Source organism: Megachile rotundata, unplaced genomic scaffold (genome assembly GCF_050947335.1).
Source record: "Megachile rotundata isolate GNS110a unplaced genomic scaffold, iyMegRotu1 scaffold0092, whole genome shotgun sequence".
Taxonomy (NCBI): domain Eukaryota; kingdom Metazoa; phylum Arthropoda; class Insecta; order Hymenoptera; family Megachilidae; genus Megachile; species Megachile rotundata.
In genome coordinates, this window is record NW_027473389.1 from 673,779 (window position 1) to 686,147 (window position 12,369).

Genomic DNA, 12,369 nt, shown 5'->3' on the forward strand with positions numbered 1-12,369 from the left:
GTTGCTGTTATCGATAGCACTATAATTAACATTTCTATTACTCTTATTATCTTCAATATAACTTAGGTTATTGCACATTTTATGTTGCTGTTATCGATAGAACTATAATTACTATGCCCATTACTCTTGTTATTCAAAATATAACTAATATTATTACCCATATTATTTTGATGTTATCGATAGAACTATAATTACTATGCCCATTACTCTTGTTATTCAAAACATAACATATATTATTACCAATATTATGTTGGTGTTATCGATAGCACTATAATTAATGTTTCTATTACTCTTGTTATTTTCTATATAACTGAGGTTATTGCACATACTATGTTGCTGTTATCGATAGCACTATAATTAATGTTTCTATTACTCTTGTTATTCAAAATATAACTTATATTATTACCCGTATTATGTTGCTGGATTAGATAGCACTATAATTAATATTTCTATTACTCTTATTATCTTCAATATAAATTAGGTTATTACACATTTTCTGTTGCTGTTATCGATAGAACTATAATTACTATGCCCATTACTCTTGTTATTCAAAACATAACTTATATTATTACCCATATTATGTTGCTGTTATCGATAGCACTATAATTGATATTTCCATTACTCTTATTATCTTCAATATAACTTAGGTTATTGCACATTTTATGTTGTTGTTATCGATAGAACTATAATTACTATGCCCATTACTCTTGTTATTCAAAACATAACTTATATTATTACCCATATTATGTTGGTGTTATCGATAGTACTATAATTAATATTTCTATTACTCTTATTATCTTCAATATAAATTAGGTTATTACACATTTTATGTTGCTGTTATCGATAGAACTATAATTACTATGCCCATTACTCTTGTTATTCAAAATATAACTTACATTATTACCCATATTATGTTGCTGTTATCGATAGCACTATTATTAATGTTTCTATTACTCTCGTTATTCAAAATATAACTTTGTAGCCATCGTTTACTCGGGATAGGATACTCAGACAAAGGTAATCGAAAGGAAATCAGGAATTCTGGAAAATAGGAATATTTATTCAAGGATATTAGGAGAGGCATACAAGAATTAACAGAGTTACAAATTTTCTTTCTTTATTTACGCAAAGAACATACAAATGCATAACTCTCTCTCTCTCTCTCTCTCTTTTTCTCTTTCCTTCCCTATATTTTACTCTCTATCTAATCTTTTCCTTTCGTCAACCAGGCGTCCAGGAGTAACTCTGTTCTCTCCCGTTCGAATGGCGTCCAGGTATTCTCTCCGAACTCTCCATTCCGAACGGGCGACCAGTAGTTTTCTCCCGTACTCTCCTGTACTTTACCTGGGGCGTCCAGGAGATGCTCTGTCCTCTCTCAGTCGACAGGCGTCCAGGAATATTCGCCGAACTCTCCATGTCGACCGAGTGTCCAGGAACAAACTCCCGTACTCTCCCCCTATTCACCAGGCAGGCGTCCAGGAGGGTTTCGCCGTACTCTCCTGCCTGGGTATCAACAGTTATCTCCGGGTGGGCGTCCAGGAATTATCGCCGAACTCTCCCACCAGAGTCTCTTAAACTTTACCCCACGGCAGGCGTCCAGGAGGGGTTCGCCGTACTCTCCTGCCGGGGTCTTAAACCTTTACCTCCGGTCGGGCGTCCAGGTATTATCGCCGAACTCTCCCGCCGGAGTCTCTCTTTACTCTGCTCCAAGCAGGCGTCCAGGAGTGTTTCGCCGAACTCTCCTGCTGGAGCTTCCTCTATTTCTACTCTCCGGGCAGGCGTCCAGGTATTATCGCCGAACTCTCCTGCCGGAGTTTCCTACTAGCTACTCTCCGAGCAGGCGTCCAGGTATTGGTCGCCGAACTCTCCTGCCGGAGTTCCCTAACAGCTATTCTCCGAGCAGGCGTCCAGGTATTGGTCGCCGAACTCTCCTGCCGGAGTTCCCTAACAGCTATTCTCCGAGCAGGCGTCCAGGTATTGGTCGCCGAACTCTCCTGCCGGAGTTCCCTAACAGCTATTCTCCGAGCAGGCGTCCAGGTATTGGTCGCCGAACTCTCCTGCCGGAGCCCCTAACAGCTAAGTTCCTTCTCCAGCAGGCGACCAGGTATTTTCGCCGATCTCTCCTGCCGGAGTCCCTAGGCTAGTCCGAGAGCGGCCGATGGTACTTACCTCGTCCTCTCTCCCAGACTGCCAAATAGGCCCGTTCCGGGCGCGCGACTCTATTTTATATAGGCCGGTTGCTATCCTGCGGCCGAGCTATCAACAACGCGTCGCCAAGTTCCGCGATCGCTGCTCGCGGCTCGCGGGTCGCGCCTTGCCTCTCGCTCCGCTGAGCGGCCTACGAACTCTCGCATCGCGACAGAATTTCCGATTAGTCTGAAGTATTCGCTTTTCTCGAATGTTCTCGACGCTAAATATTATTTCCATCTATTCTATTATATTTCGCAAGGGAATTCTAAGGATTTTCTTGTCTGATTTCTCTTTGAATACAATTAATTTATTTGTCGCACTTTACAATTATTCCTGTACGCTACAATCTCCCCCTCTGGACACGAAATCGCCCCGATGAGATGTCCAGGAGTTTAGGCTGCGTAGTCGTCATCAGCAGTGCTCGGTCCAGGTTCATCTGCTCTCCTTCTTTTCCGTGGTCGTCCACGTTTCCGGATCGGCACGACTGGTGCAGGTACTCCATCTCGTACTCCAGTGTAGGGTTTAAGGGCTGAGGTGTGATAGACCCCAATTATCACTGGCTCAGCTTCCCTGGTCTGCAACTCGTAGCTGCATGCACCAATTCGCCTTCTGACGACGTATGGACCATCCTGCCTCGGCGCCAGCTTTGATGAATACTGCTGCTGCCGCTTGCTCAATGTATGGGTGGCTACCCAGACGAGGTCATCAGGCTGGTACTCTGGTCCCTCGCGTCGTCGTTGGTCAGCGTACCGCTTACGCCGATCCTGCTGTTCCTCCTGCACCTGCTGAGCGACACGCAAAGTGTTAGCTAAATCCAGAAGCTTAGGAGTAATTTCCGGAAGGAAATTTTCGGCTTCTACGATCTGCTTGAGGTCTCGATTGGTATCGTCAACGGTTCGCAGCTCTCTTCCAAAGGTCAGGTACGCCGCAGAATGCCCAGTTGTCTCACATTTTGCCGAATTCATGGCAAAACGGATGGCAGGAAGTTGATCATCCCAGGTTGTATGGTCGTTTCCAACGTAAATTCCAAGCTGTGCCTTGAGATCTCGGTTCTTCCTTTCGACTGGATTGGCCTCGGGATGATACACTGGGGTGAAAGCCTGTTGAATTCCGAGGCAATGGGCTACCTGCTGCATTACCCCGCTGATGAACTGCGTCCCGTTGTCGCTGATCAGCCGTCTCGGCAGTCCAAACCTCAGGAATATTTCCTTGATTAGGGTGTCTGCACATGCCTCGGATGTTGCCTGCTGCAATGGGAAGAGTTCCACCCATCGAGATGCGGTGTCTTCGATGATCAGGATCCATCGGTTGTCTCTCGATGTAGCAGGTAGAGGCCCGAAGAGGTCCACAGCCAGTACCTCGAATCGTCTTTGCATCACGGGAGTTTGAATTAGACCAGCTGGTTTCTGGTTACTGCTCTTGTAACGCTGACATTCGATGCAGGACCGGACGTACTCAGCTACTTCCCTGGCCATTCCTGGCCAATAGTATCGGTTGATGATCCTATGCAGTGTGTGCTGAGTTCCGTAGTGTCCAGCTGTTGGGTCGTCGTGGTAGGATTTTAGAATATCCTTTCTCTCGTGTGCCGGGATGACTAGCTGCGCCTCTTCGGTATCTGCATTGGGGGAGTATCGGTGCAGTACCCCTTCGCTGAGGAAATAACCCCGAGATGTCCATCTGCTTGGCTCGTCGTCGTCTACAGTAGATTCCAACGCCTCGATGATAGTCCTCAGGTCGTCATCCTTGAGTTGTTGTTCTCTCGTCACGGTGCTTCCTCGGCTTGGCAGGTCCACTGCAACGCCTCCGATATCAGCCCTTTCCTGGTCGTCCCACGGCTCCGTTGGCAATCTCGAAAGCATGTCTGCTACTACGTTACATCGCCCAGGAATGTACTGTATGGTCGGACAGTACGGCTGCAGGAGTAATGCCCAACGTGCAAGTCGTCCGCTCGGTGACTTCAGGGTCATCAACCATTTCAGGGGTTGATGATCGGAAGCGATGGTCACTTCAGCACCCTCGATGTAGCCTCGGAACTTATCTACTGCCCAGACGACGGCGAGAGCCTCGCGCTCAGTGGTCGAGTAGTTGCGTTCGGCTGATGTCAATAGGCGGCTGGCATATTCTACTGGATGCTCCGTTTCCTTCTGCCCCTGTAGAAGGACTGCACCGATTGCATAACTGCTCGCATCCGTCCGAAGCGTGTACGGTTTTGTTTCATCCGCAGTCTGCAAAATCGGTGAGCTCGTGAGGGCCCCTTTTAAGTTGTTAAATGCCTGCTGTTGTTGAGGACTCCATTCCCACGTGGCCTTCTTCCGGGTCAGTCGGGTCAGCGGTTCTGCGACACTAGCAAAATTGGGGACGAAACGCCTGTACCAGGAACACGTCTGCAAAAATGATATTAATTGTTTCAGGTTTTTCGGTGGTTTCATGTCCTGAATGGCCTTGGTTTTGTCTGGATCGGGTTGTATGCCTTTCGACGTGAGAACATGTCCTAGGTATTTAATATTTTGACAGCAGAATCGGCATTTCTCTCGATTCATTCGCAGGCCGAATTTCCGGAGCCTGTTGAAGACGGCCTCTAGATCTTGCAGGTGTTCCTCGAATGTGGACGATAGGACCAGTAAATCGTCCAGGTAGACCAGTACATTTCGTGTTCCCAACGATGCTTTCAAGCGGTCCATGAGACGCTGGAAGGTCGCAGGGGCGTTCTTCAACCCAAACGGCATGCGTTTAAATTGATAAAGGCCAAATGGGGTAGTAAATGCCGTTTTGTCCTGGTCTTCCGGCCGTACTCCGATCTGCCAGTAGCCTGACTGAAGATCCAAAGATGTCATGTAGGCAGTTTTCTTGGCTGCATGGAGTAGGTCGTCAATCCGTGGCAGGGGGTAGCAGTCGCTGACGGTGACTGCATTCAAGCGTCGATAATCCACGCATACTCGAATTCCACCGGTTTTCTTTGGTACTAATACCACAGGTGCAGCCCAAGGAGAATCGCACTCCTCGATGACGTCGCAGTCCATCATTTTCCGCAATTCTTCTTGCAGCATCTCCCTCTTCGCTGGTGGTAGGCGGTAGGGTGGTACTGCAATGGGTGGATGATCTCCAGTAATTATTCGGTGAACTGCTTCAGCCGTCGGTGGTCCCTCTGTTCGGAAAAGGTCCTCGTTTTTTACTAACATGTTCTGTATCATTTCTCTTTGATCTGTATTTATACTCACCGCCTCGTCCTCCCTTAATTCGCATATGTCGACGGCTGCAATGTCGACTCTATGCGACTCACCGGTTTTTAGGCATTTCTCAAATAATTTCTCAATTCCCGTCCACTCGTTCTTTGATTTGCGTTTGGCGCCTTTCTGCGGACTTGCAATGGGACTTAGCAATGGAGGAGGTGGTTTGAATTCCTCGGCGATTTCGTCCAGGTACCCTTGCAGGCTGGTTGTAGGCTTCTTGGAGACAGTTTTCTTATTCGGATTTTCGTTTTCCTTATCCGCCAGTGTGATTTCATTATCGAAGTCGTAGTTTTTGTCCGGATCTTCGATAAAGTGCCAGCTCCTTTGCGGCGCGTTGATTATAATCCCTGCATCTTCCAGGAAGTCTACCCCCAGGAGCGTCCGATTGTCTCTGCTATTGGGTAGGACGATAAACTTCGCTTTGATAGTTTTGTCCTTGATTTTCACAGAAAGTTCAGTAACCAGCACGTCTCGCATCCTGGGATTGCCGTCCGCCAACGCGACTTGCATGCGTTTTCTTGAAAACTCCTGCTTCTTGTCCTTGAGCAATTTGTACAGCGTTTGGCTGGCTACGCAGCATTTCGCACCAGTGTCAAAGTAGGCCAGTCCTTGCTCGTCGGCCACGTTGATCGAAACCGTGGGCCGTGGTCTCGGTTGCTCAGCGGTATTCAATGAGCAGAAGGCGGCTTTCGTCGGAGCTGCTGGGGTTGCTTTCGTGTTGCATTGCGGGCATTTGCTTCTCACGAAGCCAATTTTCCCGCAACCATAGCATTTGAGAGGTGGTCGATTGTTTCCCATAGCTGCTTCTGTTCTCGCTGGTGGCTGCTCGGTTCTCGGTTTCGGAGCCTGGAATTTTCGGTGACGACAATCGATGGTAGCATGTCCGAATTTACGGCAGATTCCACAGCGTGGACGGTCCTTCCACCGCTGGTCCGTTCCTTTTCTTGCGGAGTGGATGTCAGGAGCGTTTTGCTGGGCTTCCTTCTCTAATGCTTCGATGTCACGAGCCCTGGCCACGAGGTCCGTGAACGAGGTGATTACTTCCCGTGGGATGCGCTCTCGTAGATGGAAGCGGAGCAATCCGTATAACATATCGAGCTGCACATTTTCCGGGGGAAGATCAGGCAGTTCAGCAAGCAAGGCCCTCTTCCTGCTAACGAACATGTCCGTAGGAATTTTTGCATCTTGAACTGTCCGGAAAATCTCGATATAGACTTGATAGGCAGGTCTTCTTGGGGCAAACGTTGCCCGAATCAATTCGGTGGCCTCTTTCCAAGACTTTACCGTTGATTGAACGCCTTTCCACCAGGTCGCCGCATGACCTTCTAGAAGAAGGGGCAAACCACGGAGAGCATTCTCTTCCGTGATGTGCTCGATGTCCTTAAATATTGATGTTGTTGAAATAAATTCAACGACGGAGTTGTAATTTTGCCGACCGTCGAAGCGAGCCGTGCACCTCGCAAAACTTCCCTCCTCCGATGGTTTGGAATGGTGGATGGATTCCAGGATCTGGGAAAGTTGGGATCCGGAAAGCTGGATGGAAGTTGCCGATAGGTTTGCCTCGGATGGGTCGCGGCTCAGAGCCTCTCCGTTGGGCGCCAGATTTGTAGCCATCGTTTACTCGGGATAGGATACTCAGACAAAGGTAATCGAAAGGAAATCAGGAATTCTGGAAAATAGGAATATTTATTCAAGGATATTAGGAGAGGCATACAAGAATTAACAGAGTTACAAATTTTCTTTCTTTATTTACGCAAAGAACATACAAATGCATAACTCTCTCTCTCTCTCTCTCTCTTTTTCTCTTTCCTTCCCTATATTTTACTCTCTATCTAATCTTTTCCTTTCGTCAACCAGGCGTCCAGGAGTAACTCTGTTCTCTCCCGTTCGAATGGCGTCCAGGTATTCTCTCCGAACTCTCCATTCCGAACGGGCGACCAGTAGTTTTCTCCCGTACTCTCCTGTACTTTACCTGGGGCGTCCAGGAGATGCTCTGTCCTCTCTCAGTCGACAGGCGTCCAGGAATATTCGCCGAACTCTCCATGTCGACCGAGTGTCCAGGAACAAACTCCCGTACTCTCCCCCTATTCACCAGGCAGGCGTCCAGGAGGGTTTCGCCGTACTCTCCTGCCTGGGTATCAACAGTTATCTCCGGGTGGGCGTCCAGGAATTATCGCCGAACTCTCCCACCAGAGTCTCTTAAACTTTACCCCACGGCAGGCGTCCAGGAGGGGTTCGCCGTACTCTCCTGCCGGGGTCTTAAACCTTTACCTCCGGTCGGGCGTCCAGGTATTATCGCCGAACTCTCCCGCCGGAGTCTCTCTTTACTCTGCTCCAAGCAGGCGTCCAGGAGTGTTTCGCCGAACTCTCCTGCTGGAGCTTCCTCTATTTCTACTCTCCGGGCAGGCGTCCAGGTATTATCGCCGAACTCTCCTGCCGGAGTTTCCTACTAGCTACTCTCCGAGCAGGCGTCCAGGTATTGGTCGCCGAACTCTCCTGCCGGAGTTCCCTAACAGCTATTCTCCGAGCAGGCGTCCAGGTATTGGTCGCCGAACTCTCCTGCCGGAGTTCCCTAACAGCTATTCTCCGAGCAGGCGTCCAGGTATTGGTCGCCGAACTCTCCTGCCGGAGTTCCCTAACAGCTATTCTCCGAGCAGGCGTCCAGGTATTGGTCGCCGAACTCTCCTGCCGGAGCCCCTAACAGCTAAGTTCCTTCTCCAGCAGGCGACCAGGTATTTTCGCCGATCTCTCCTGCCGGAGTCCCTAGGCTAGTCCGAGAGCGGCCGATGGTACTTACCTCGTCCTCTCTCCCAGACTGCCAAATAGGCCCGTTCCGGGCGCGCGACTCTATTTTATATAGGCCGGTTGCTATCCTGCGGCCGAGCTATCAACAACGCGTCGCCAAGTTCCGCGATCGCTGCTCGCGGCTCGCGGGTCGCGCCTTGCCTCTCGCTCCGCTGAGCGGCCTACGAACTCTCGCATCGCGACAGAATTTCCGATTAGTCTGAAGTATTCGCTTTTCTCGAATGTTCTCGACGCTAAATATTATTTCCATCTATTCTATTATATTTCGCAAGGGAATTCTAAGGATTTTCTTGTCTGATTTCTCTTTGAATACAATTAATTTATTTGTCGCACTTTACAATTATTCCTGTACGCTACAACTTATATTATTACCCATATTATGTTGCTGTTATCGATAGCACTATAATTAATATTTCTATTACTCTTATTATCTTCAATATAAATTAGGTTATTACACATTTTCTGTTGCTGTTATCTATAGAACTATAATTACTATGCGCATTACTCTTGTTATTCAAAACATAACTTATATTATTACCCATATTATGTTGGTGTTATCGATAGCACTATAATTAATGTCTCTATTATTCTTGTTATTTTCTATATAACTGAGGTTATTGCATATATTATATTGCTGTTATCGATAGCACTATAATTAATGTTTCTATTACTCTTGTTATTCAAAATATAACTTATATTATTACCCATATTATGTTGGTGTTATCGATAGAACTATAATTACTATGCCCATTACTCTTGTTATTCAAAACATAACTTATATTATTACCCATATGATGTTGCTGTTATCGATAGCACTATAATTGATGTTTCTATTACTCTTGTTATTCAAAATATAACTTATATTATTACCCATATTATGTTGGTGTTATTGATAGCACTATAATTAATGCTTCTATTAATCTTGTTATTCAAAATATAACTTATATTATTACCCATATTATGTTGCTGTCATCGATAGCACTATTATTAATGTTAATATTACCCTCGTTATTCAAAATATAACTTATATTATTACCCATATTATGTTGCTGTTATCGATAGCACTATAATTGATGTTTCTATTAATCTTGTTATTCAAAATATAACTTATAGTATTTCCCATATTATGTTGCTGTTTTCGATAGCACTATAATTACTGTTTCTATTACTCTCGTTATTCAAAATATAACTTATATTATTACATATATTATGTTGCTGTTATCGATAGCACTATAATTAATGTTTCTATTACTCTTATTATCTTCAATATAAATTAGGTTATTACACATTTTATGTTGCTGTTATCGATAGAACTATAATTACTATGCCCATTACTCTTGTTATTCAAAATATAACTTATATTATTACTCATATTATGTTGCTGTTATAGATAGCACTATAATTAATATTTCTATTACTCTTATTATCTTCAATATAAATTAGGTTATTACACATTTTATGTTGCTGTTATCGATAGAACTATAATTACTATGCCCATTACTCTTGTTATTCAAAACATAACTTATATTTTTACCCATATTATGTTCGTGTTATCGATAGCACTACAATTAATGTTTCTATTACCCTTGTTATTCAAAATATAACTTATACTATTACCCATATTATGTTGGTGTTATTGATAGCACTATAATTAATGCTTCTATTAATCTAGTTATTCAAAATATAATTTATATTATTACCCATATTATGTTGCCGTTATCGATAGCACTATTATTAATGTTTCTATTACTCTCGTTATTCAAAATATAACTTATATTATTACCCATATTATGTTGCTGTTATCGATAGCACTATAATTAACATTTCTATTACTCTTATTATCTTCAATATAACTTAGGTTATTGCCCATTTTATGTTGCTGTTATCGATAGAACTATAATTACTATGCCCATTACTCTTGTTATTCAAAATATAACTAATATTATTACCCATATTATTTTGATGTTATCGATAGAACTATAATTACTATGCCCATTACTCTTGTTATTCAAAACATAACATATATTATTACCAATATTATGTTGGTGTTATCGATAGCACTATAATTAATGTTTCTATTACTCTTGTTATTTTCTATATAACTGAGGTTATTGCACATATTATGTTGCTGTTATCGATAGCACTATAATTAATGTTTCTATTACTCTTGTTATTTTCTATATAACTGAGGTTATTGCATATATTATATTGCTGTTATCGATAGCACTATAATTAATGTTTCTATTACTCTTGTTATTCAAAATGTAACTTATATTATTACCCATATTATGTTGCTGTTATCGATAGCACTATAATTAATATTTCTATTACTCTTATTATCTTAAATATAAATTAGGTTATTACACATTTTCTGTTGCTGTTATCGATAGAACTATAATTACTATGCCCATTACTCTTGTTACTCAAAACATAACTTATATTATTACCCATATTATGTTGGTGTTATCGATAGAACTATAATTACTATGCCCATTACTCTTGTTATTCAAAACATAACATATATTATTACCCATATTATGTTGGTGTTATCGATAGCACTATAATTAATGTTTCTATTACTCTTGTTATTTTCAATATAACTGAGGTTATTGCACATATTATGTTGCTGTTATCGATAGCACTATTATTAATGTTTCTATTGCTCTCGTTATTCAAAATATAACTTATATTATTACCCATATTATGTTGCTGTTATCGATAGCACTATAATTAATATTTCTATTACTCTTATTATCTTCAATATAAATTAGGTTATTACACATTTCTGTTGCTATTATCGATAGAACTATAATTACTATGCCCATTACTCTTGTTATTCAAAACATAACTTATATTATTACCCATATTATGTTGCTGTTATCGATAGCACTATAATTAATATTTCCATTACTCTTATTATCTTCAATATAAATTAGGTTATTACACATTTCTGTTGCTATTATCGATAGAACTATAATTACTATGCCCATTACTCTTGTTATTCAAAATATAACTAATATTATTACCCATATTATTTTGATGTTATCGATAGAACTATAATTACTATGCCCATTACTCTTGTTATTCAAAACATAACATATATTATTACCAATATTATGTTGGTGTTATCGATAGCACTATAATTAATGTTTCTATTACTCTTGTTATTTTCAATATAACTGAGGTTATTGCACATATTATGTTGCTGTTATCGATAGCACTATTATTAATGTTTCTATTGCTCTCGTTATTCAAAATATAACTTATATTATTACCCATATTATGTTGCTGTTATCGATAGCACTATAATTAATGTTTCTAATACTCTTGTTATTCAAAATATAACTTATATTATTACCCATATTATGTTGCTGTTATCGATAGCACTATAATTGATGTTTTTATTAATCTTGTTATTCAAAATATAACTTATATTATTACCCATATTATGTTGCTGTTATCGATAGCACTATAATTAATGTTTCTATTACTCTTGTTATTCAAAATATAACTTATATTATTACCCATATTATGTTGCTGTTATCGATAGCAGTATAATTAATATTTCTATTAATTAGAATAGAACTATAATAGAAATAGAACTATAATTACTATGCCTATTACTCTTGTTATTCAAAATAGAACTTATATTATTACTCATATTATGTTGCTGTTATCGATAGCATTATAATTAATATTTCTATTACTCTTATCATTTTCAATATAACTTAGGTTATTACACATTTTATGTTTCTGTTATCGATAGAACTATAATTACTATGCCCATTACTCTGGTTATTCAAAATATAACTAATATTAATACCCATATTATGTTGGTGTTATCGATAGAACTATAATTACTGTGCCCATTACTCTTGTTATTCAAATCATAACTTATATTATTACCCATATTATGTTGGTGTTATCGATAGCACTATAATTAATGTTTCTATTACTCTTGTTATTTTCAATATAACTGAGGTTATTGCACATATTATGTTGCTGTTATCGATAGCACTATAATTAATGTTTCTATTACTCTTGTTATCTCCAATATAAATTACGTTATTACACATTCTATGTTGCTGTTATCGATAGTACTATAATTACTATGCCCATTACTCTTGTTATTCAAAACATAACA